Raw genomic sequence first — 25,204 nt, forward strand, 5'->3', positions numbered from 1 at the left:
TGCAAGCTGTATATATAGGCTGTGACCTTGGGGTGCGTGCAGGCTGACTGCTTGCAAATATGGCTGTGTTTACTTTTCTGTTGGTAGGCAACACAGTAGGTGTTTTGTCTATTCATCTCCTGAAAAGCACAAATATTTTTTTTCCTGAATTTTCTTTTAATATGCATAGTTAGTTTCCCAAAAAAGTCAACCATGAAAGGTGGACCAGTTCACTGAACAAGCAAAAAGCTTGAGATAGTAAATGCACCGCCTCAAGCAATGCTCCTGATGCCTTTTTCCTTAGTCGTCTTAGTAGCTTTATGTATCTATGATGGATGATGTGATACAGGATACTGACAAAACTGTGGGTGTGAGATGTTCAGGTGTCTCCAAGACTGCAAAAGAAGCTGTATGTGTTTGTGAGTACACTTGCACTAAAATTCATATTGCCTGGGGAATATTTTAATGCTTTCATAAGGTCGAGTTGAAACAGTATGGGTCTCACTTCACTTATGATAAAGTGATTTTATATATATATATATATGTATATATATACACACATGGGTAAGACATGGGTCTCAGGTAGCTTTAATGCCTACAATTCCTCTCTTGCATAGTGTTTTCTAAAAATCCCAGGGAAAACCTGCATGTATAACAAAAAATATCTGTCAAGATTGCAGAGAAGCATAAACTAAGAGGTAAAAGAAGGAGTGATCATAAGAATAAAGATCTGTAGGTATCCATGCCTGCTTATCCTAGAGCTTTTTCTATACTTTCTTTAAAAAAAAAACAACAAAACAAAAAAAAGGCAAGAGTATTTCCTATTAAGAAACAGGGATGCTAAGCAAACAATTATGATTAAAGAAATAATTGAATTATTAATTAAGGTTAATGGTTTGCCAAGTCACCATTTCAAATATTCCACAAATAACTAAGCTGAAGAACTCCTTTACAGAGTAGGTACTCATATTTCTACTGTAGAGTTACAAAAACTAAAATAACCTTCTTGGCTCCACAAGAATTAGTCTGTTATGAACCAGTTAGGGCAGAGCGATATGGGTTTCTAGTGCAATGCCTTGCAGAAAAGGATGAGAAGCTGAGGAAGGATTTGAGGTATATGCTTAGCAGTTTACAGACAATTGCACAGATTTGCTGACACTTTCCTGAAAAAGAGGTGTTGTGATTGTGTCCCCACCTTCCCCATGTCATCTTAAGAGAGAAGGAAGTTTGGAACTTTTTCTCTACAACCAAGTAACAAGTGACATTTTCTTTGAGGTACCCAACTAGGAACCGTGGAAACCTTTTATATATGTATGTTTTTATATATATATATGTTTGTATACATACCTATACATACATAAATATATGTTTGTATACATACATATGTATATATGTATACAAACGTTTGTGTGCATGTGTACGTGTGTTTTTATATGTGTGTGTTTGTATCTATATATATATATACACACACATATACCCCACCTGGATTACTGTGTCCAGCTCTGGGGCCCCCAACACAAGGAAAGACACAAACCTGTTGGAGTGAGTCCAGAGGAGGGCAACAAAAATGATCAGAGGGCTGGAGCACATCTCCTGTGAAGACAGGCTGAGAGACCTCGGGTTGTTCAGTCTGGAGAAGAGAATTATAGTGGCCTTCCAGTACCTAAAGGGGGCCTACAGGAAAGATGGGGAGGGACTCTGTATCATGGAGAGGAGTGATAGGATGAGGGGTAACAGTTTTAAACTGAAAGAGAGGAAATTTAGATTAGATATTAGGAAGAAATTCTTTACTGAGAGGGTGGTGAGACACTGGAAAAGGTTGCCCAGAGAAGCTGTGGCAGCCTCATCCCTGGAAGTGTTGAAGGCCAGGTTGGATGGGGCTTTGAGCAGCCTGGTCTAGTGGGAGGTGTCCCTGGCCATGGCATGGGGGTTGGAGCTATATAATCTTTAAGGTCCTTCCAACCCTAGCCATTGTGATTCTATGATATGTGTATATATATATGCATAGTCAAACACAGGGGTATTTGACTGGATGTCTCCAGAGTCCCTTCCATACTCAACAATTTTGACAGATACAGTTTGAAGATGAGAGAACATTTACTGAAGGTAGATAACACATTGGAGCGTAGTGCTTCAAAAGATGGTGTAATACGTAGATAATTCTGAAATTGTTGGCCTTTTTTGTAAGCTTAGTTCTTTACTTGGAATCCAACAGTATCTCCATAGAAAAAAGACTGCATCTCCTTCAAAAGTATTACTGTACTTCTTAAGCATTGGGACATCATCCTGCTCTCACATTAAAGAAGTTAGAGTAGCTCCATTAAAATGCTTTGAGTTCCTCTGTTGTAACTGAGTATAGGACCTCACTGGGATGTGCTGTTTCTAGAAAGTTGTGTTACTTCGGGGCACTGATTACTCAGTTTAGAGTGGTTGTGTATGCCTGGAACTGATGTCAGTACAGTTTTATCTGCAAATAAATTCCTAAAAGATCTGCATATATTCTTACCTTATGCTCTATTTAGTTTTCTTGTGTTCTCTGGTTTTGTAGTAGCCAGTGGAAAGTTTTATCATAGAGATATCACAGGGAATAAGTGCCTTATTAGTTTTATGAATTTGTCAGGTTTTTTAAAATGCCACCTTTCATTGATAAGAACAAATAACATATAAGAGGAATTTATTTCTTTTTTATTGTTGAAGGGAAAACAAGCAAACTAAAACTCTGTTGTGTCCTATTCATTCAGCCTTAGAATACAGGCCTGTGTATTGCAGAACTCAGATAAAAACACACAGTACCACACAGAAATTAATGATAACTTTGTTTTCAAAATACAAAATAATAATATACTGACTTAGAAGTATATTCAAATGTGTGATGGACTCCATTAAATTGTTATCAACAGATTCATTTGAATGAATCTGTTGATAACAATTTAACATATATATAAAACAATATAATATATAACAATACAATATATATAATATAACAATAGTTTCCCAGGGTAGCCAATATACTGGCTACCCTGGGAGACTATTTGCATGCAGTGGTCAGTAGCTTTGTTTTAGCTTCAATATTTTTCGTTTACAAGAAGAAAACCAGGTTTTGCAGGATATCATTACTATTAATAATTTATTTTGTAACTGTTAATTTTTTTTCTCATCCAAAGGAAAACTAATATTTATTTTTCTTGTTCATTGTTTTTCTGAAGCACTTTTCTTATGTTTTCCTCTTCCTCGTGTTTCCGTCTTAGTTGAAACTAATGTAGCTAGTTCGGTGTGACCCTACCTTTCAATACAAGGCTCATGAACCCAGAATCTTCTCTTATATTAAAATGATTTAGTTTGGGCACCTGTTATTGATTTCAACAGTACTGAGGAAAATTATGGTGTTTGGATGCACTTGGAGTTTTTCAGAATTGCTATCAAAAAGATCTTTATTGACCAGCCTCATTCCCCAAATATTCACTTAATTCTAACACAAAGATCAGTGTGGCACTCAGATTGCAGTAGTTTACAAAGAAAGCATGTATCACCTAAAGAAAGTATAAAGCATCTGTCATCATGCTCTTCTAATCTGTCATTGAACTTATCTAAACAATACTTTTGTGGTTTGTGCTGTCACGTAAGCTTGTGCAAGTTGGCTCAGTTCGGCAGCAGCTTGTCTGTATGTTTCTGATCTATATGAATAGCAGTTTAGGTGGAAAATTCTTGCCAGGGTTTTAGAATTAAAATATTCTTATATTGGAATGTTGTATATGTTACACTTGAAGGCATACTTGCCAAAATGGATAAATGATTTCTGAAGATGTTTACAAGGAAATTATAACTAAATCAACGATAAGGCTGATTGCAAAGACATGTGAGCACGGCAAAGCTACTGTTTTTCCCTATCTCTGTCTTGTGCCTCTGGTGCAGAGAAAATGAAATGTAAACAGTAAACACTCTCCAAATGGACCCAGAAGATCTCTGGCATTTTTGTAAGCCAGTCTCTGGATTTGGAAAGTTACTGCTCCCAACATAAACCATAATTTCGAACATTTTTCTGTGTTTATGTAAGGACAGTAATTTGTATGTGGTTGTCCTTTTCACTAATGAAATCTGAGTGCTTTACTGGGGCAGTGGCCTTCTGTATCTGATCCTTCCCCAAATAAAGCAGAGTAAACTGTCAGAGACTATTTCTGTGCAGGATTAGTATTGGTTTATAAATATACTGAGTTGAGGGGAAAAACCCAACAGAAATTAAACTGCTTCAATCTAGATCAGGCAAATAAATATAGATGTGTTTTGTTCCTTCTTTGATCATCTTGAATGAATTATTCTATTGGCTGCTCAAAGCCAAAAGAATAAGCTAAAACCGAAATGATAGGACAGCGGATGTGACAGAGAAAATTGATAGAAATTTGTACAGGGGTGACTTATAGTTCTGAGACCTTCATTTTTTTTCCACTTCATTTCATTCATGGGTTCAGCAGCCATGTAGTGAATTGATTCATCATGCAGAATTATTTCATTTAGTTGTTCTCGGGGTTCCTAAGTTCATAAACTGCACGCAGCCTCGGCATAGATATTGTCATTATACTACGTACTGTTAGGATAAATAGTTTAGAGGTAAAATGGCTTAAAATTAATGTCAATAGGTAATCTGTTTAGATTTTTGAATCCCTGACTTTGCAAATTAAGATACATCTGCCATATAAGCCTCATACTTCAGGAAGTACACTTTTCTCTTGTCACTGTTCTTTACTGTCACTCTTACATTATTCAGTCTAGCCATCTCTATTGAAGTGACATTTCCATGTTAAGTGAATAAAATTGCTCCTAAATGCATGCAGGTAGGCTTTAAATTGAAGAGGTGAAGAACATGATGAAGAGCACACAGCCACAGGTCTCTTAAGTCTGTGGAACTGAAGTCGGGAACCTGTGTACCTCTATGAGCTATGTGCTGAAATCCTGTTGGGCTCACTGCCCTGCTAATTTAGGTACCCGGTTTCAATCCATGACTGGCTTTTTCGTCTGTTTCAGAGAGGGAGTTTAGGTAAAGCTGATGGTCATGGTCCAGATATGACTTTGTTCTAGTTTTTTATATTTGTGAAGTGGAACAGAGTCCATAGTCTCTGAAGGTATATGTAAAAGGAACTTAGTACTTCAGTAAGGACCTTGGTACTATTGGGTGAAAATTATGTGAGAGAGCCAGCTTTTACGCATTGGAAGGTTCTACACAGAAATAACCAGTTTGGAGCTGCTTCTTGCGCAGCAAGATCCTTTTCTTGATTGTATGAACTGTACTGTACTGCTATGGATAAGATGTATTAGACTTGCAAGATGTGAGTAGTGACAAACTCTTTTCTATCATTGCCCTATTTTGCCTTCATCAGGTATAATCGATTCTGCATTTCACGCAGGATTTGAAACTCAAGCTCAGACCATGCATTATAAATGTCATAATGCCTGTTTTTTCCCCCTCAGCTTTGCTTGGTTGGTGAGATATTTATTACCTTTCTATTATATGATGTTGTTACATAGTAACTATGTTTTCATTCAGTGGCAGAAGAAATTATTCCAATATACATCGAGTGTGAAAAGTATGCTGGATCTCTTTAAAGTGAGACGAGACATTGTATTAATGTCAAGAGATTATCATAGCCACATTTGTTAACTAGCTTGTAGAACTATGAAAGTTGATTTTAGACTTTATTTGTCATGGTTATTTTTTTTTCTGCCTTCCTATAGAATAAAAATACTTATTAAACACTGATATTTTTATCATACTGACATGGTGGGGGAAAGTAAATATTGTTTATTTTATAAAGCCATGGAGGGACTCAACTGGGTGTCCAACCTAACCAGTGAGATACCAGGACTGCATGTAAGTGTTGTCATTACTGGATTAATTACAGCTGCATGTCCTCAAGTTCACTTAGTCTGAAGTTTAGCACCATGATGGTGTCCACTCTGTGTGGTGGAAATGGTTCACAGAATGGAATTGTATCCTTCAGCTTAGATCATTCAGCAGGTCTGATTTGGGTCCAGGCTCTACAATTCCCCTCCCCCTTGAATTATCACCATGATAGTCTATAATCAAATTATTTCATCAAGACATGTTTTATTGAATGCTGAGCTATTTTGAAAAGAGCACGTCTTGAACAGTTACCTCTTTTCCAAGTCCTCATTTGCCTATAGGTATCTGACCATTTAAGGGTCAGATGACCTTAGACTAACCTTCCATAGAGACACTTCCAGGCTTTCCTCTCTCTCTGCTTGTCTTCCTGTCAGAGCTCACTGATACCATACCTTGCAGACCCTGGAAAATCTTACTTACTGGGAATGAAGTCACTTTTTAAGTATTTTTGTGCTTTGCTCTGCTCTGGTAAAAGACTGATTTTCCATTCTATGGATTAATGATTTTAAAACTCAATAGCTTTCTCATTTTTTAAACAATTTCTAAGGTTGGGTGTTCTTGTGTAGGAAGTCATTCTGTGTCTCTCTTTTCCTCCAAACCCTAGTAAAACTAAGGTGCAAAACATAAAAGAAACAAATGTGCATAATTTTACATTATCTTCTACTCCCTGGTCCAACCATTTATGGTTTATCGTTTTATTTAGTGTTGCATATATACTGATGATCCACTTAAGAAATAGATTCCACACTACTAACACATAGCATCTCTACTGCTTTATTGCTATACAACAACCTTCCTATGCAGTAGGAAGTCATTATTGTCTCAAAGGATGTGGTTATTTTTGAAAGACCTTTCCTCTTAGGATGAAGGAGTAAAACAGTAGTTAATGTTCCCATTGGCCGTGCTGCCACTGACTACTGAAGCAGATAGTCTAGACTCAAGCAACTTATATCTCTAATTATTCATTAGTGAGTGTTTCAGCAGTCACTGGGAATTTACATGGAGTGAAATGGGCTAATTCAGTTACATAAAACTTAAAGAAAATTCTTTAGCCTACCTCCTCCCCTCTTACATTTCAAGGCAAAATTCCCATGAAAGGCAGACACAAAACTTTTATGTTTCCAGCAATTCGATACTTCATGAAAAGATGAATCTAGTAAGGGATCCTACTCTATTTAGGTAGAATCCTACTGAGATAGCATTTAGAATAGCATAATAATAGCGATCGATGTCTCGGGGAATTGCCTTCCAACCTCAGCGATTCTATGATAGGGGGAAGCTAATTTATTTATTTTTTTTAGTCATGAGCACAAATCCATTCCAGTTGAATAACTAACAGAATATATCCTAGCAGGTTTCACGGAATTTCACGGAATTTTTCAGAGTTGGAAGGGACCTCTAGAGGTCATCTAGTCCAACTCCCTTGCTAAAGCAGGATTGCCTAGAGCACATCCCTCAGGACTGCATCCAGATGGGTCTTGAAAATCTCCAGAGAAGGGGACTCCACAACCTCCCTGGGCAGCCTGTTCCAGTGCTCTGTCACCCTCACTGTAAAGAAGTTTTTTCTCATATTTGTTGGAACTTCCTATGTTCTAGCTTGTGCCCGTTACCCCTTGTCCTGTTACTGGGAACCACTGAAAAGACTCTGTCTCTATCCTCCTTAAACCCACCCTTTAGATACTTGTAAACATTAATAAGGTCTCCCCTCAGCCTTCACTTCTTCAGGCTAAAGAGTCCCAGCTCTCTCGGCCTTTCCTCATAAGGGAGATGCTCCAGTCCCTCAGTCATCTTTGTTGCCCTACGCTGGACTTTTTCCAGTAGTTCCCTGTCTCTCTTGAACCGGGGAGCCCAGAACTGGACACAGTATTCCAGTTGTGGCCTCACCAGTGCAGAGTAGAGGGGGAGAATGACCTCCCTTGACCTGCTGTCCACAGTCTTCCCTGTGCAGCCCAGAATTCCATTGGCCTTCTTGGCAACAAGGGCACATTGCTGACTCATGGATAATTTACTGTCTACCAAGACCCCCAGATCCTTTTCTTCAGAGCTGCTTTCCAGCAGGTCCACCCCTAAGCTATATTGGTGCCAGACACTCTTCCTCCCCAGGTTGTATCAGCCCGTTTATTCAGTAGACACAGACATCGTGGATGCAGTCATTCATCAGTTTCATTGGGTGGCCACATCATCTGGAAGTCACAAAAGGGTAAGAGAAACAATTTAGTGTTTCTTAAAGACTAAGCTATGCTTTAATTTGTAAAAACAGGTTCTGTTCTTCTCTAAATGTAGGTGGTGGTATGGAGTGATTTTGCAGATGTAGCACTACTTCTACAGCTAAGCATGATGTCTGTACTCTCAAATGCTAAAAATTCCTTCAAAATTTTGTGTCTATGCATTCTAAATTTCAAATTCACTTAAAACTTTAAAGCAGTTCTTGGTTGTGGCTATCTGCAATATGTGCTAGTGTAAGAGGTTAATGTTGGTACTTCATACAGGGCATGGAGATTTCTAAGGTAATATTTAAGTCTTAAGAAACAACCCCTGATCTTACTGTTTTCATATGGGCAAGTAGGTTTTACAGTTTAATTTCTCAGAGGTGAAAATTTTATTCTTAGAAACAGAAAATTACTCTTATTTTGTATCTTTGCCTAAGCTGTTTATTTGCTGAAAGTAAATCACTCACACCAGAAATAGATTTGATGAATCAATCAACTTGAAATAATATATATAATGGAAAGGAGTGGATTTATAAAAGTGTTCAAATGTCCTGTTTCAAAATTATTTTTCTTTAAATAGCAGGTTTTAGTTTGAAATACTGGCAAATTTAGCTTAAGAAAAACAAAAAACCCCACCAAGATTCAAATTGCAAAATGAAATATTTTAGCTGTTCCCAGATGAGCCTGTTGAGAAGCTCTTGACTGTATAGTTAAAACATTTTTGTAGCAAGAAAAGTAATATATTACTAGGGCAAGAAAAAAATTCTCATCCAGTTCTTGCAGTTCCTCTGTAACAAGATGTTTCAGTACTGTTGAAGGAGGTGGACTGAAATCCATGGGAAGGAAAATGGTCCCTTGGGTCTGATAAGTGAAGCAGTTACCTATTACAGGGTTGGCAAACATTAATGTATTAATTTAGCTATTGATTATGTTAATATTTTATGAAATAATTTAAGCTTAGTGATATCCTGAGCTACACCTTCCAGACAACTTTCAAGTGTTCAGTGTAAAATACTCCGATTTGGTATGCCAAGTCCACCACACAGTGTAGGAGATTCTGACACTGAAAGGATCTGCACTTTCTGGGAAACATACAAGCATACTATATTATCAGGATTATTGTTTTAGTATATTTTCAATAGAGAAAAGGCAAGCCAGTACTCTCGATATTCACAATGTCAAAAAAGGCTAACACAAGAACAGAATTCCTCTATCCAACAGTGGAGAAAGAAAAAGCAAGATTCCTCATTAAATTGGTTTGTCTGTACAGTTTTTTTAAAAAAATAAAAATAAGTAAAATTGCAAATCAGAGCTACTCAGTACTCCTGCTTTTGATCCTCTTGACAAACTGAAAATCAAAATAAAAACAGCCTTGACTCACCTTTCTCACTTTGCTTTCTGGAAATTTCTTACCTTTTCAGACAAATTTCTACAGACAATAATTTCAAAATAAGAACCATTTATTATCTGAATGTGAAAAATACATATGGTTTTCAAACATGTTTATTTTTTTCAAAGAAAATTTAGCAGCTGACTTCCATATGAATGGCAGCCTCCTCCCAAATTAATATAGTGTCCAACAAAAAAAAATTACCCAGAACTTTTCATGGGCATCCTCTTTCCTATTCTTAATATGAATGTACTGCAGTGCTTTAAGTCACCTATTATAACTCACCATGCCAAAAAAAAAAAAAAAGTAGTTTATTCATTAAGTTGGTAACATATTTATTAAGCTTCTTGCTGTCTAATAGGAGAATATTAATTTTCTGAGAAAGAGTCAGTGTTCACTTTAATATATTTAATATAACAGAGACATTTGTGTGTTGATCGACCCCATAGCAATATACTTCTGCTTCCTGACTAAAAATACTGGTATGGGTGTTCGAAGTAAGCAGAAATAATTCTCCAATAAGTTGGACATCTAATTATAGCGTTTAAGTGAAAGGCTTTGAAATAAGTGGAAATATTTTCCTTGTCAGTTCATATTTTGACGTTGGCTTAAAATATCTTTCATGAAATACAAACTTCTCTGGGTAGAACTTTTTTTAGGAGGCTAGAAATACAATGTTTAATGCTTAGCGAAACAGAATGGGATCAAACCCCCTTAAACGCCTTATGATCAGCTGTTCTGAAATTTTAATAGAACTTCATATGTCCAATTGGCTCAAAGTAGTTGCAGCAAACTAATCTTTGCTTTGACTTAAGTTTGGATCATAGATTTCTCAAGAACTGAATTCACTGGTAAACAAGAAAGCTTAACTCTACATTTTCTGTAGTACAAATTTTTGTCAGGAGATTCTTATCTGAAGATGAGACAACCATAGTGAGATGTCCCAGTTGCATAAGGAGCTTTGACAGCATATTTCTTTGGATAGTAGGACAAGAAAGTGCTATTAACATAAATGCTGTCAGATGCTACATCAAATGTGTATTGGTTCTGTTGATTGCTGTCATCTCATTTTCTCCATCTCTCAGGGGGCAGAGGGGAAGCGGTGTTGTCTTGAGTGTTGAGCCCACTTAAAAATACCTTCTGAAATGATCATTTTGCAGCCAGACTTTTCTGGTAGGTGTCATGGTTTCCTGCTACTAAGTTCCAGTGACGCAGCTTACTCTAACACTGGATGCTTCATATGCTAACATACAGAAATCACATATACCACACTTATACACTGCTGCTTTACTTATTTACTGCCTAAACCAACCTAGTAATATTTCTCTTTCACTATTTAATGCAAATGCTCCTCACTTCTCAGATACCTGAAAGTACTTGTTTGAAGGAACTGTAACTAATCTCATAATCCTAAAAAGTAGACAATCCATTACTTCCTACACTAGAAAGATTTTTTCACGCCTGCATCATAGGTTTTAAACATTCTTCCGGTGTGGTTTGATTTTGTTTTATTTGTGGAAAACTAAGAACAGATATTTTCTTTGTTCTATATGTAGCTTTGTAGTATCTTAGCATTTAAATTCTCATCAAGATTTATCTGTGGAAAAAGTCACATTTGTTTGGAAAACATTTCATGAAATAAAGCTTGAAGAAACATAAATTCATTACCCTTAGTGGAACCATGTCAGTGCTATTGATTTATATGAAACTATAGTTGTTTGTATCAGATGAGAATCTGACTACTTTTTTACATACATAGGAAATCTATACTTTTGAAGGTAGATGTCCCCATCACCTGGAGAGAGTGGGGTCCAGGGGCAGTGGCTAAAAGCTGCTGTCTAGAAATGATAATGCTAGGTGGTGGCTTTTCGAAGGATTAAATATTTATCAGGAAGAAATTTTTAATAGTTTGTTTCACTATTTTAGCTTTATTTACAAAAATAATTAAAAGACATGTGTTGTACTATAGAACATCTCTGCTTGTTTAAAATAATCTCCCCTTGCTTCAATTAAATGGATACCTTGATTTTAACATCCTTTTCTTCATCAGATCATTTGTTTTGCTTGCTCACCATAGTTTCTAATCAGTTTACAAAAAACACACTCTGACTTTTAAGTTGTACATAACATTTTATTCAATGATTACTACATACATCACTGTAGTTATGTGGTAATTGCTTAAACAGTTCTATCACTTTTTAATACAGAAAGCTTTCATTGTTTTGTGTGTGTATGTACACACACACACACAAATTATTATTGAACTTGCAAAGAAAATAATATTATAAAGCAGTTTGAGGCCATTGTAAAAACATTTTAGAACTCATGCATACTGGTAGTATATTTAGCAGTGTTGTTAGAAGGATTGTAGGTAAGGGATTAAGAAAAAGGCAGTTCTTTTTAAAACAGATTTGAGAAAGAATTGGGAAAAGGGGGAAAAGAATTACTTGAAACCAGCAGCCTTCAGGAATATGCTCTAGTTCACTGGACTGGACCAAATTATTCAATTAATATATTCAATAACTTGTCATGACTAGGGCAGAACAGAATGTTTACAAGAAGTGAGCTTCTTGAAGAGTAACGGTGCAAATTGAGCAAACAAGGAAGATACTGGTAAAAACAGAAAGCACGAATAAGAGGACAAGTTGTTTTCCCTAGTTTTCACAAAAGTCAGAGTCCCCATTAATCAAAGGTATTTGAGTTCAAGCTTCCCGCTTGATTCTTTGGTAAACTTTGATGTAAACTTTGGTGCACCATAGATTATGATAACTTTTATGCTTTATTTCAGACTTTTAAGTGTTTTTAATTTTTCCTCCAGGGTAAAATCGAGACTCCAGTAAGCCATATCCATAATTTCTAAAAGTAATTAATCTTCATTGCATCAAAGACCAAATTTGGCCCTGTAGGTTTCTCTGTGGTGCCCCTGTGAACCACTATGCAAGAGGCATTCTTAGTCAGAGATTTGCTTCCAGTGGAGTCTGGGCAAATTCAGTATGCCATTATGATTAGGAAAAGCTGTTTCTTTCCCTTTCTATTCTAAGTTATCCATCCAGCTTTACTGACAATGACAAGGGGAAAAAATCCCACCATTTTTGTCTCAACCTCATTGCCTTATCCCTTCAAGCTGAGGTTCAACCTACAACAGGATAAACAACATCATAGCAATGCTGGGATTTTGCTGTACCTATTGATTTTTCTCTTTAAAGACCTTGGTGGTGAATGGTGATAATATAAAACACCAAAATAGTTGGAGAAGAGTAAGGCTTTGTCCTTGGTTGAATTAATGTATTGTACTGATTGACAAAATTTCTTTATGTTGTTTCATGGAACATCAGACACTGAGAGAACAGGTTGATATCTGTTTAATTCCAAAGACAAACACAATGCTAAATCATAGATTAGTTCCCAAATGGTATTTAAATAGGGTTAAAATTATCCCACTGTAAAGGTCCAAGTTGTTATAAAAAGTGTTGGCTATTTGTTTCCTGCCATCTATAAGTGAGAATAGTTTCATTAGCTTTCTAAGCATATGTTGCTATTGGATAAAGCACATGGATATTTTTAGCAATTCATTTTCTGTATCTCATGCCTAGAATAACAGAAAATTATACAAAGGATTATTTACAACGGCTACCCAAGTTTCTTGGAGGTTCACATTACAGGTACAATTAGGGTGAACACCATCTTGTCACAACAAGCCAACCTGGTATGCCTAGGGAGATTTTCACCTTTTATCGAACTATGAAGCAGCAGCATTATTGACAGGTATCTTACCCGCATGGGCTCTACCTCATCCTTTTGTGGACAGTTAGTAAAAATTTCAAGCAGTCTTTCCCATTTTCTGTCTTGCAATGTTTTCTTGGAAATGGGAATAATAGGATCCTACTCTTTCTCCTCAGAGTCAGTCTCATTTTTAATGAACTCTAATGGGTGTCTTTGAGCTCCGTCTTTACTGCAGATCTATAAATAGTAAAAAATTGTTCCAGGACACTGATATTCAAGGATGGTAAAATATGAGTAAACCAGGTAACCCAAAACCAGCTTTTCTGTGACAGTCTTTCAACAGTGTGCTTTGCATTTCCCCTTGTTACCATCTGTAGTGCGGTACATTATCAGATTATAATTTGATAAAAATGTATTTTACGCTGTCACAAAATGCATTTTCAGAAAGGTTTATTTGTGTATTCTTGTGATACAGAAATTATAGAGCTGTTGCAATTCAGTGAAGTCTTCTACTTGCTTTTCCCTGCATTGATGTAACTCATCTATCTACTGCCTAGATCCTCTCTGCTATTGACAGACAAAAGCGTGTTCGTAATTTTTGAAGCATTCATGGGGAAGGGCATAAAGTTTCTTTATTTCTCCTCATAAATAAAAAAATCCCAATAGCCCAACACCCATTGACCACAGGAAAAATTTACTGACTGTTGCATTCTATTGTGAGACTGCAGATGTGGGTCTATTTCTGTCAAAGACTAGAGGAAAAGGAATCTTGAGGAAATGTCACTAACAGTTTGCTTTGGAGATGAGATGGAGGAAACAAAGATATTCAGTGTTAGCCTTGTAGAATGTCTGGGCCAGGAATATTCAGTAGGATGGAGAGAGGGATATACAGCTCACATACGTTGGAAAGGGAATCATGCTACAGGTTTTTCTAGAGACAATCACAATTGCATTAGCAGTGCCGAGCTTGACATTAAATGTCATGTTCAATTGCAGCTTATTTAAGGTGATGCCTGTGGCTGTAAGAGTGTTGGAAAGGCAGATGAGTGTTTTATCTAATAATAACTGGGAGATCAATGGGAGTTTGGCCAAAAACTGCTGAAAGGAATAGTGAGAAATGTATCTACAACTTTGTGTTATTAAGCTGAGATTTTCTACGTGAGCCTTGAATTTAGTTTCTTTCTCTTTGCCGATACCTTATTATAACAGAAATACGTAAGTTTATAACTGAACAAAATACTTTTGAAAACAACCTGTAAGGAAGTGTATTTGGTGGGGTGTGTGTAATGGATTGAATGGCATAATCATTCATTTCTCTCTGATGTTTGTAGGGAAGGAAAATCTGATTTGTTGTTTCTAGTCAAAAGATTCTTTCTGTGTCTGTTTCAGCAGAACTTATGTGTTGTCTACATAAGTGGACACTGCAAAACCACTGCACTAACACAGAATTTGACACCCAGTAACTTTGTTCATTGGCTTATGGCTTTTAGCCACTCGAGATTGTTAAAAAAAAAAAGTATTATTTTCTTGAATAGGTCCAATACAGAAGTATAATAGTCTAAATTTCCAATTAACGTTGGATTCCTTATGAATGAATTGTGGATTAGATAGCTACATGTACAGCAGATGTCTCCAGGATGTCCAGAGGTCTCTTAGGAGTTTCTGCTGCAAAATTGGACATGTAGAAATCCTGGGGAAGCACGAACACACACACACAGGAAAAAAAAAAAGTTCCTTGAATTAATCTTGGAGAAATTTTGCAATGTAAATATAAAAATACTTCTGTAAACAAGGGATGTAGACTAGCCCTAAAGGAAGGTCTGCAATATGGTCCCAGGTTTGATGTTACTGATCACTCTCCCAGGGCTCAGCTACTTTCATGACAAGCTGAGGCAAGATAATTCATTGTTTCTCTCCAGTTCCTCATTGTTTCTCTCCAGTTCCCACTGAAAAAGTGAATAAGTGGCAGTGTAAGGTGTGAATGGATTCTAAAACTTCTTCAAAGATCAGCCTTGAGCAGTCATTTTCAAGTTTGTGGTGCTGGTGGTCAGGCAGAATTGTTGTATGTTTTATTATCCCACCTAAGACTATGTTATTGACTTGCGTCATCATGATCATAATTGCTGTGCAGGCACCTTCATGAATGCGTGAGTATGATTTGGAATTAGGCAATCATCCGTCACCAGCATGGAATTAGGAGCATCTTTATTACTATTTCTGCTGAAGTATTGACTGAAGAGTCAAATTCAAAACAAGGCTTCCTTACACTAGGTACTGGATAGGCAGAGAATAAAGATGTTCCCTCCCTAAAATAACTCCCAGTCAGAGCTTTAGATAAGACACAAGAGGAGACTAAACAGGCAAACCAGAAAGAGGCAAAGACTTGAGGTTACAGTAGTAACATGTGGGGAATCTGTAATTTCTGATAGTAGTTGTCTCGATGGCAACAAGTGCTACTAACATAACTGATGCCAGATATTAATGGTCTGTCGGGACTATGGATAAGGCAGGTTATTAAGCATTTTTTAAATGAATAGGATGGCACTATATACGTGTGTGTATATATAAATATAAAATGCCCTGGATGTTATTTATGGGAAACACCAATGTACAAAACATCATTGGGGGAGAGAAATCAGGAGAGTATAGCAAGACAACTTCGGATGTTGTAAGGTATTTAGCTGCTCTAATGTGAGAAAGAAATTTGTTTGATGCTGTGTAAATGATGGCAATAGAGATAAAATGGAAAGATGAGCACGATAAAAAGCTATGAAAGTGAGATTTGAAAGAACGTCCATATTTAACTGCCATAAGATCAAGGGATCAGGATGGAAGAATTCAGTGATCAAGAGAGAAAGTGAAAAAGCTTTGATAAGAGCTTTACTGCTCTATACAGGTACAAACGACCATATCTTCAGTAAACTGCAAGGAAGAAGTAGACTGACTCCTGGTTGAGTGCTTTGTCAGGGCAGGATATTTTTGTCCAATAGAATTTGTGTTTGAATACTCTTTCACTGCTGCTGAACTCTACAGTGGAACAGAATTGGTTTCAATGGAACATCTGTCACAACATCCTTCTCTCTAAGTTGGAGAGATATGGATTTGATGGGTGGACTGTTCGGTGGAGAAGGAACTGCCTGGATGGTCACATCCAGAGGGTGGTGGTCAGTACCTCAATGTCCATCTGGAGAGGGGAGACAAGTAGTGTCCCTCAGGGATACATACTGGGACTGGTGCTGTTCAATATCTTCATCAACGATTTAGGCAGCGGGATCAAGTGCACCCTCAGCAAGTTTGCCGGTGACACCAAGCTGAGTGGTGTGTTTGACAGGCCAGAGGGACAGGATGCCATCCAGAGGGACCTGGATGAGCTAGAGAGGTGGGCCTGAGCAAACCTTATGAAGTTCAACAAGGCCAAGTGCAAGGTCCTGCACTTGGGTCGGGACAATCCTCATTATTAATACAGGCTGGGCGATGACGTGATAGAGAGCAGCCCTGTGGAAAAGGACTTGGGGGTACTAGTGGATGAAAAGCTGGACATGAGCCAACAATGTGCACTTGCAGCCCAGAAGGCCGATCACATCCTGGGCTGCATCAAAAGAACTGTGTGGCCAGCAGATCCAGAGAGGTGATTCTCCCCCTCTACTCTGCTCTCGTGAGACTCCACCTGGAGTACTGTGTCCAGCTCTGGAACCCTCAGTACAAGAAGGGCGTGGACCTGTTGGAGTGGGTCCAGAGGAGGGCCACGAAGATGATCCGAGGGCTGGAGCACCTCTCCTATGAAGACAGACTGAGAGAGTTGGGGTTGTTCAGCCTGGAGAAGAGAAGGCTCCGAGGAGACCTTATAGTGTCCTTTCAGTACTTGAAGGGGGCCTACAAGGAAGCTGGGGAGGGGCTGTTTGCAAGGGCATGTAGTGATAGGGCGAGGGGCAATGGTTTTAAACTAGAGCAGGGTAGGTTTAGATTAGACAGTAGGAAGAAGTTCTTTACAATGAGGGTGGTGAGACATTGGAACAGGTTGCCCAGAGAGGTGGTGGAGGCCCAATCCCTGGAGACATTCCAGGCGAGACTTGATGAGGCTCTGAGCAACCTATCTAGTCAAAGATGTCCCTGCTTTCTGCAGGGGAGTTGGACTAGATGACCTTTAAGGGTCTCTTCCAACCCAACATATTCTGTGATCCTGAATATATAGTACAAAATCAAGGATCTCAGGCAGGGATGAGACAGAGATGCTGTCCTGCCTGATTTGAAGTGACCTGGGGTGAAAATTTGTGCCCCAATTCAGGTGAAGCAGAACTTGACCATAGTTTTCTGACATGTCGTGCCTGTATTCTCATCAGGAGGCCACAGAATCTCGATAACCTACCTTCTTCATTTCTGTGGAAATATTTTAAAAGCTCTTCCACTCCTCAGAAATGCATTACAGCATTCTACATTTTGCCACTATGAAGGCTGAGTTAGAGAGAAAATTTGTATTATGAGTTTAGATCATAGATATTCATTGCTCCCAAAATTATCTGTGTGAGCTTCATGATCTAAATTAGAGGTAGGTAATGAAATAACTCATTTTTAGGGAATCAAACCAAGGAAATTCTTCAGTTCCAGTTCAAATTCAGCTGTTACTGAAGACATTTTGGTTCAGTTTTAGTTCTGGCTAATAACAGTTCATTAATATATATTTGATTAAACTAGATTTGAACTGGATCACTGTAGAAAACACATCATTAACTAAAGAGATGCATAATGAGTACGGAATTTAAAATGTGACTTAATCTAGGGAAAGATTATAGCTCCCTACTTAACCTGCTGGAGCCTGGTTAGCATTTGCCTTTCTAATGCTGCACCATCACTTCTTTCCAAGTTTCTCAGACTTTCTAAGGGCTGGACAGAAGTAATTGTGCCATGTTCCATTAGAGATAAGAGTGATTCCCCCATAGTAACTGGAAACTGATGGAAAAGCTAACACCCACTAAGATGCTGTCTTCATCTTCTTCTGATAAGTCCTGTACAGACATGCCTAAAACAGAAGTATGGAGATGCATACATACATACGTGTGGTCATGACATGTCTGCAAATGACCTCCATCAGTGGAATTTCTGGAAGGTATCTCAGAGATGAGCCCTTGCAGGCACTTATGGGATGTTGTTAGTTACACAGTTCTTCACTCTGTGATACAGGAATAAAGAGTATGGTTGTCACATCTACAACAGTTTGGTAGACTTTGCTTTAACAATGAATAATCTTCAAAGTGAAGATGACCTTGAAATAATTTGCAGAATAGAATGATATGGTATAGAACGGTGAGCTTGTGCTGTACGTGATGGTGTCTACTGGGGAAAAAACCTCGGTTTGTGATGATGTTCTGGTTTTGTACAGGTTTTCCCAGGGAGCAGAGCTTTTTGTCCAAACCATTATTCTCATCCAGAACTGAAAACATTAATTGTTCACCACCTAGTTCTAATCAGGGTTTGACAAAGGCTTCAAAAAAATAGCTCAGATCCAGTAGTGATTTAAGCCAGGTGGGGGAAGCTTGAAACAGGTGTTGTGGTTCTTCAGTTTGTCAAAACCAATCAGTTAAAAATCTTTGCTCCTTTGCCAAAATGTAGCTCTGGGATTTATTGCTTACCTTGTCACAAGAAGAACACTAGACTCCTGTAAAAGATAAGGTTCCTGGCTGTGTTGTAGAGGTTGGATACAACTGTTGGAAGGAAAATAAATAACAGTAAACTCAAATTACAGTAAATAGAATATCTGTAATTTCACTTCTAAGGTCTGATTAAAGAAGATCCAATTTTGTGGCATAGCTTTGAGCAAAGAATTAATCTGTTTAAATAAAAGATGCTTACGACCACACTTGTAATACCAAGTAGTATGTTGTGTCATTAAAAAGACAGAAATCCTGAGTCCTACTCAGAAAGCCATAAGTTGCAAGGCCCAGGCTATAGTCCCACAGGCTTTAGTCCTACACCAGCAAGTTCTTTGATTCTTATTTGTAAATATTAAAAATTTCTATCTCTGTTCTGTACCTTCCCTGCCTGGTAACTATTCTTAAATAATGAGATTTTAAGTTTTAAATTATTAACTTTTAAATGTAAAAAAAGATTGAAGGACCAAATTCAATTTAAGGACCAAATTCAATTTAAGGTTAAGATGGAAAATGGCAGAAACAACAACAAAAAATGAAGAATTTCTAAAATGTTTAAAAAACTTATTTTCTGTTCACATCCATAACTGTCAAATTCCATCTCTCCTTGCTGGTGCTTCCATGCAGAATGTGTCTGTAGCTCAGCAGAAATTAAGTTTATTGTTTAATAACTTTAACCTACTGAGGTCCAATATTCCTCTGTGCTTTTGTAAATTCTTTGTGATTAAGTTATTAATCACAACTGACTTGACTTTATGAAATTCTTAGCACAGAAGGAAGATCTGGAATGGGTAACTTGTATACTAAACAAAAATCCATTCCTAGATATGACTTGTTCTTTATTTTAAAGTCATGTAATCAAGAAAGAAAAAAAACAACACAACATGCAAAAATTTCTATGGGATTTCCAGATAAATTATATTCCATATTACTTTGTGCTTGTGGTCTATCAGCCTCATGTTTGGAGGCATTTTCACTTTCACACTGAGTGAGACTATATCAGTGCTCCTTAGGAACCTGACTCCCTGGGCTCACCACGACTCTTGGACAGGTGTCTGTGGAGTAGCTGAAAAGTCAGGATCTTTGATTTCCTTCCTCTCAGTCTGTTTCTGACTCCTGTCTCTCTGTCTAACAAAATCTCTCAGCACTTTTCTTTCTGAAGAAAAAGAAAAATTCACAGAAGTAGTGGGAGTAAATGAAAAGGATAGTATTCAAAAGGTTGTTTCCCTCTTCTCCCACCTCCCCCAAGTAATTTAGCCAGGGATAGGCATGCATGCAGCCAGAGAGAAACTACATGTGTAATTTTCACCTGTGTCTAAAGAACATTATCTATAAAAAAAAGTAAAGAAAAAATTGACAAAACGTCTTGTTTGAAGACTAAATCCATCTCACTTAGGGCAGACTTTCTCCATGTTATCCTACTGTCCTTTTCCTTGTATAATTCTAATGGATCCATACAATAAACTTGATGGACTAGTCAGCGTTCTAATTCAATCTACCCAACACCTATTCTCTTCTTATTTACACTAATCACATCCTAGTGTTATTCCACCAATAGCAGATGAATTAGCTGTGAATTTCATTAAGGTTTACATTTACTCATTGGCGATTTTGTCTGATATTGAAATTGTATTGCAGATCAGAATGCTTTGCTGCAGTGGAGTGTAAGCAATTTTTTTGGCCTCAGTGAGGTAGAGAAGCAGTACTATTGACTTCAGTGTGGAAAAATGTTGGCTAGGTAAGCATGTTTTGTGTCACTAAATGCTGAATACCTTTACCTACAGAATTACTACTATTTTTAGTCTAAAGAATTTAAAGCTTGGCTAAATATATTATTGCTTCCTTTTGTTGGTGTAATGTATTCACTTCATGAATATGCATTTTTTGCTTAGTGCCTATGCAATACACTGCTAATTGCTTTTAGTAATTTTTCAGACTCCCAAGTTTTGAGTTGTTTTTTTTTTTCTTTTATTGAGTAAATTCTCAAAAAAAAAATTATTTCTTCAGTATTGAGAGAAATTGAAATTCAGGGGGATATCTTTGCCATCAAAAAATGGTCACTCAGGCATCTAATTAATAGACTCTAATGTGACTCAAAGCATCAAAGTTTTAGTTCTAATGTAGTCCATGGAATCCGTTAAGTGCATCCAAAGTTGATTTAGGGCATTTAAGTTATGTCAGAAGGCATATCTTATCTGACTTATATGACTTCATAAGACCAAGTACTTTTATGTAAAGATACTCTTGTTTTAAAACTCGGTAATTTTTTTTTACTTAATTTCTTAAGCCAATCCTTAAATTAAAAGTAACCAAGCACACGGTGTTATGAACTGATTCTGTTATTTAAGTTTGAGGAACGGATAAACTAGCAGTTTCCACAGGAATGTAAATTATTTACATAGAATTAGCTTTTTGTGCTTTGAAAGCAGTACATGATCTTGATTTTACTTTTCTATTTCCATCTATGGTAAGAGTTTCATGATATATGATTCCTTAGCAAGTTTTTTAAAAAGCAAAAACAGTGGACTAGTCAAAGTAAGTTATTAAGAATTCAATAGAAAACCATCTAGTAAATACAACTACATTTTTAAAAAATAGAACGTTTTTCCCTTGATTTAAGAGCTATGTTATTGAGAGGAAAAAGAATTTAGGTAATCTCCAATAACTTTTGTGGAACATTTAATAACCATCAATATTCTATTGAAATGTAAAGGCCTGAAGGAGCTTAAACAAAAATATTTACCATGTGAAAATCTCTTGCACTTCTGACTGTTTTTAAAATGGAGACAGGTAAAAAACCAAATCTTTGTTTATAATATTCTTTGATTCATAACAGTATTTTTGTATTCTATATTAATGGTTTCAAAATCCATATTAGAAAAGAGAATAAGTTGGGGAAAGAAAGCATGATAAATTATAAAAAAATGCATTTTTTTAAGATTCTGCATAAAAAAATATATGTATATATATTCTAGCCAACAGTCATTTTTTGACACTTCATGTTTCCCAGTAAGTGACGGAAAACAAAACCCTTTTGTGATCTCTTAAATGAAACTGAGTCTCTCAAGAATAGAAGTAAACAAAGGAAACCACTTCCCCCCAAGAAAACATTTCAAAATTACATAATCAATGGTATGCTAATCAAAGATTGTGAAAATAATTTGCAGTGAGCTAATATAACAGGAATAAAGACATAATTATTTGAATAATAAAAACATTAACGAAATCTGGGGTTTCGTTCTAAGTAGTGTTGTATTTCTCCATTTCATCTCATCTCTACTTAGAAATTATAATTGGTGGGTCTATATCAGGGGAACATCAATGTTAATTTTGTCCGAATTGCACACTCTGACATGAAGTATTGAATTGGTACCAAGAATGAAAGTATTACTTTTATTGCTGTTTTGAACATAAGCTACAATAATCTAAAATACTTTGGAAGTGTTGGCAGAAGGTAGTGGCAACAAACTTCCAATTTCTAAATCCATTGCAACACTTAAAATCAAATACATATATGTGGCATATTGTGGTCAGACAAAACTAAGCTTATTGCTTTTGTAGTAATTGGAAACCATGTGAATTTAGTGTGACGTTGAGGCCAAATTGACGCAATGTAACTAACTGTCTAGAATCACTATCACATTAATTGCATTTTCATAGCTCCTGTGTGGGAAGAATAAGACACTTTTTTATAATCGTTGGTGTTTCTGGAAAGAGTTTTATAATGCTGCTGACATTCATGTGTGAAAAACAATGCCTAGAACAGGGCTGTAAGTGGGAGGAAGGGGGTTGAAGTGAAAGACAGAATTGTGAACACAGTGTTATGCTCCTGGGTCTGATGTCTCATAGAAGATACTGCTTCTGTATGAAGGCAAGATACTCCAGGTCAGACAGGACCACCTGATTGAACCTACTCCAGAGCTCCCTCAGGAACAAAGAAGAAGGAATGTCTTGCCATTTAGTGAGTTCACATGATCGTACTCAGAACAGCAATTTTTGTTTCTTTTGTTGGTGGTGTTGGTTATTTGTTTTGTGGTTTCTTGTTGGTGGTTTTTTGTTTGGTTGGGGTTTTCTTTGTTGTTTTTTTTTAAGACGGAAGAAATATGATCAATCGGAATCACTGATCCGATTCATGTTCTAGATAGATAGGGGAAAAAACCTCTTTAGCCCACAGCTATGCCTGTGAATCATTGATATTTGATGGTATAACCTTTGTCTTTAGTTGCAGTTCTTCCTAAAATGGTGATTGTAAGACTTGGCAATGTTTTTTGACTGTAGCACCCTAGAAAATGAGAATCCTCTGACTCTTCTAGCATGTTTTATATAGTCTGAGATGCTTACCTACCACCATGTCAGCCTCCGGCTGAGTCATTAAAAAAGATGATCTAAGATTCCATGAGTTCTTTGCAAGCTTCCACTCACTTACATTTACGTCATGTTTTACAGTGAGAACAAGAATCCCCAGATGTCTTGATTTAGGTTTTAAGTTCTCCATACCGAACTGTCAACTTTTCAATAAATAACAAGGCTTAATAGCTCTGGAAATCAGACTACATGTAGATACTAGAATGTTTAAAGTCTGAATTCCAGGTAGAGGTGGGACAATTTTTTTATCTGCGCTGGTAAACAACAGTGGGAGGTATCTACAGATGTGGTGATTCTCAATCACTTCTTTAAATAGAGATATTTTATTAAAATATAAACTACAGCTGAAATAGAACTGTAGTGCAAAAACACTGGGTGAGATACATCAATATATTTCATCTAAGATGCCATGGTATATAATGTTAGGGGTAACACCTGCTCATAAAGCTCATGTGGCCATCACTTTCACATCTGCATGTTTAATCTTTGTCAGTAGATCTTGTCAGTTAAGTGCTCACAAGATCTCAAGTAAGACTTCAATTTTTATTTTTTTCCCCCTGTTGATGGCTAAATTGATTAATGAACTAATTGTGTGCATTGAGGGGAATTCTTAATTCATGCTCTAGAGGATTTTTTATTTGTTCCTTTGCTCTGGTTTCAACAGCACCTTGGTTCTGCAAAATTGATGTGTTTGGGAGGAGGTCATTTAGAAGAAAACAGACTGTCTAAGAAACATGCAGGTGAAATAGTCTTGCTGTTTTAAGCAAAGCTGTGCAAAAGTGTTGAAGAGCAGATGAGGCTGGGACAGAAGTAGAGGGTTGTTTAATGGAAAGTAACTACAAAATTTACAGAAAAAAGGCAGAAGAATCCTATCTCCAGCTGAAATGGCAGGAATTATTTAGGGTAGGCTGAATGCTTTACCAGTATGCAAATTTGTCAAAGATATGAATAGTTAATTGGAAGTCTGTCTGAATCTTTGAGAGGTTTGAAGAAATGTCTGTCTTTGGTAATATTTTGTCAACCTTTCTGCAGTGCTGATGTCATTCACACAATATGTTTGCTCCCAGTGCATACAAGAAACAGTTACATGACTAAGAACCACTGCGCTAATTCTACTCCATTCAGTGTGTTCTGGAGGGGGAAAAAAAAAAAAGCGCAACACCCCCCCCCCCCCCCCAAAACTTATTTCCTACAGTACCTCAGCAGCATGACTGGAACAAATATGTTATACAATAATATTTGTGAACATAAATAATGTTGTATACAGGAATAACACTACTAAAATCCACATGGCTGCATAATATGAACTCCAGGCAGTTCCTGGCATCAAAATCTGTCCTTTCAGGCAGCCTGCGCTTAAGACTGAAATTAGATTACTGCAAGCCTGATCATTACTTGTATTCGTGGATATAGGTCTTCCTTTAGAAATCAGCATAAGGAAGGCCTTTGATGAGAAGAAACAGTCATTTTTTTTTCAGCCTGAACTTAGTCTGTAAGGGTAGAGGGCTGCTAGAGGAGGCACAGTGCTGGGTTTTTGAACTCTGAGGTGAGCATTGGGAATAGCCATTGTTTCTCCTTTAAAATATGAACATGTATATGCCAGATCAGCCTGGTGGATTTTCCTTGAGTGAGCAGTGTTGACAGGCGGCTGCTTTGCCCTTCAGGTTGCACTCTGGGCCTCCCTACACAATGCCTTCATGCATTCTGTGATGTCTCTGGTATTTAAAGTGAAATACATGTTGAAGCATCATCGGAGCTGCAGCACAGTGCCAGCACTCTGTGAAGCACAGCATTCTAAATGCTCTGCCGCAGAGCATGCTGAGATGCAGTGAGGTGTGGTGCGCACAGTAGCAAGGACATTACTCTTTCATTCTGTTTACCAGGTGAAACCTCACTTGTGCCGAATGACTTGCAGCAATACACCTGTGTGCCCTGCTGGGATGCATGCATGAGCAAAACTGCTCCTAAGTGTCCAAATGATGATTAGAGCTCATTC

The 25,204-nt window shown here is 37.2% G+C and overlaps 1 protein-coding gene across 8 annotated transcripts in view; it reads left to right on the top strand.

Annotated features, from left to right (window-relative positions):
• Nucleotides 1-25,204, top strand: part of LRRC4C (leucine rich repeat containing 4C) — a 563,896-nt gene that overhangs the window by 366,630 nt on the left and 172,062 nt on the right. The window contains exon 4 of one of the 8 annotated variants that reach the window (XM_063332667.1): nucleotides 20,482-20,581. The exons of the other annotated variants lie outside the window; for them this stretch is intronic. The gene's annotated coding sequence lies outside the window, so the exon portion shown is untranslated. The remainder of the gene's footprint in view (nucleotides 1-20,481; nucleotides 20,582-25,204) is intronic. 8 annotated transcript variants of the gene reach the window in all.

This window comes from Chroicocephalus ridibundus, chromosome 4, assembly GCF_963924245.1.
Source record: "Chroicocephalus ridibundus chromosome 4, bChrRid1.1, whole genome shotgun sequence".
Lineage (NCBI taxonomy): Eukaryota > Metazoa > Chordata > Aves > Charadriiformes > Laridae > Chroicocephalus > Chroicocephalus ridibundus.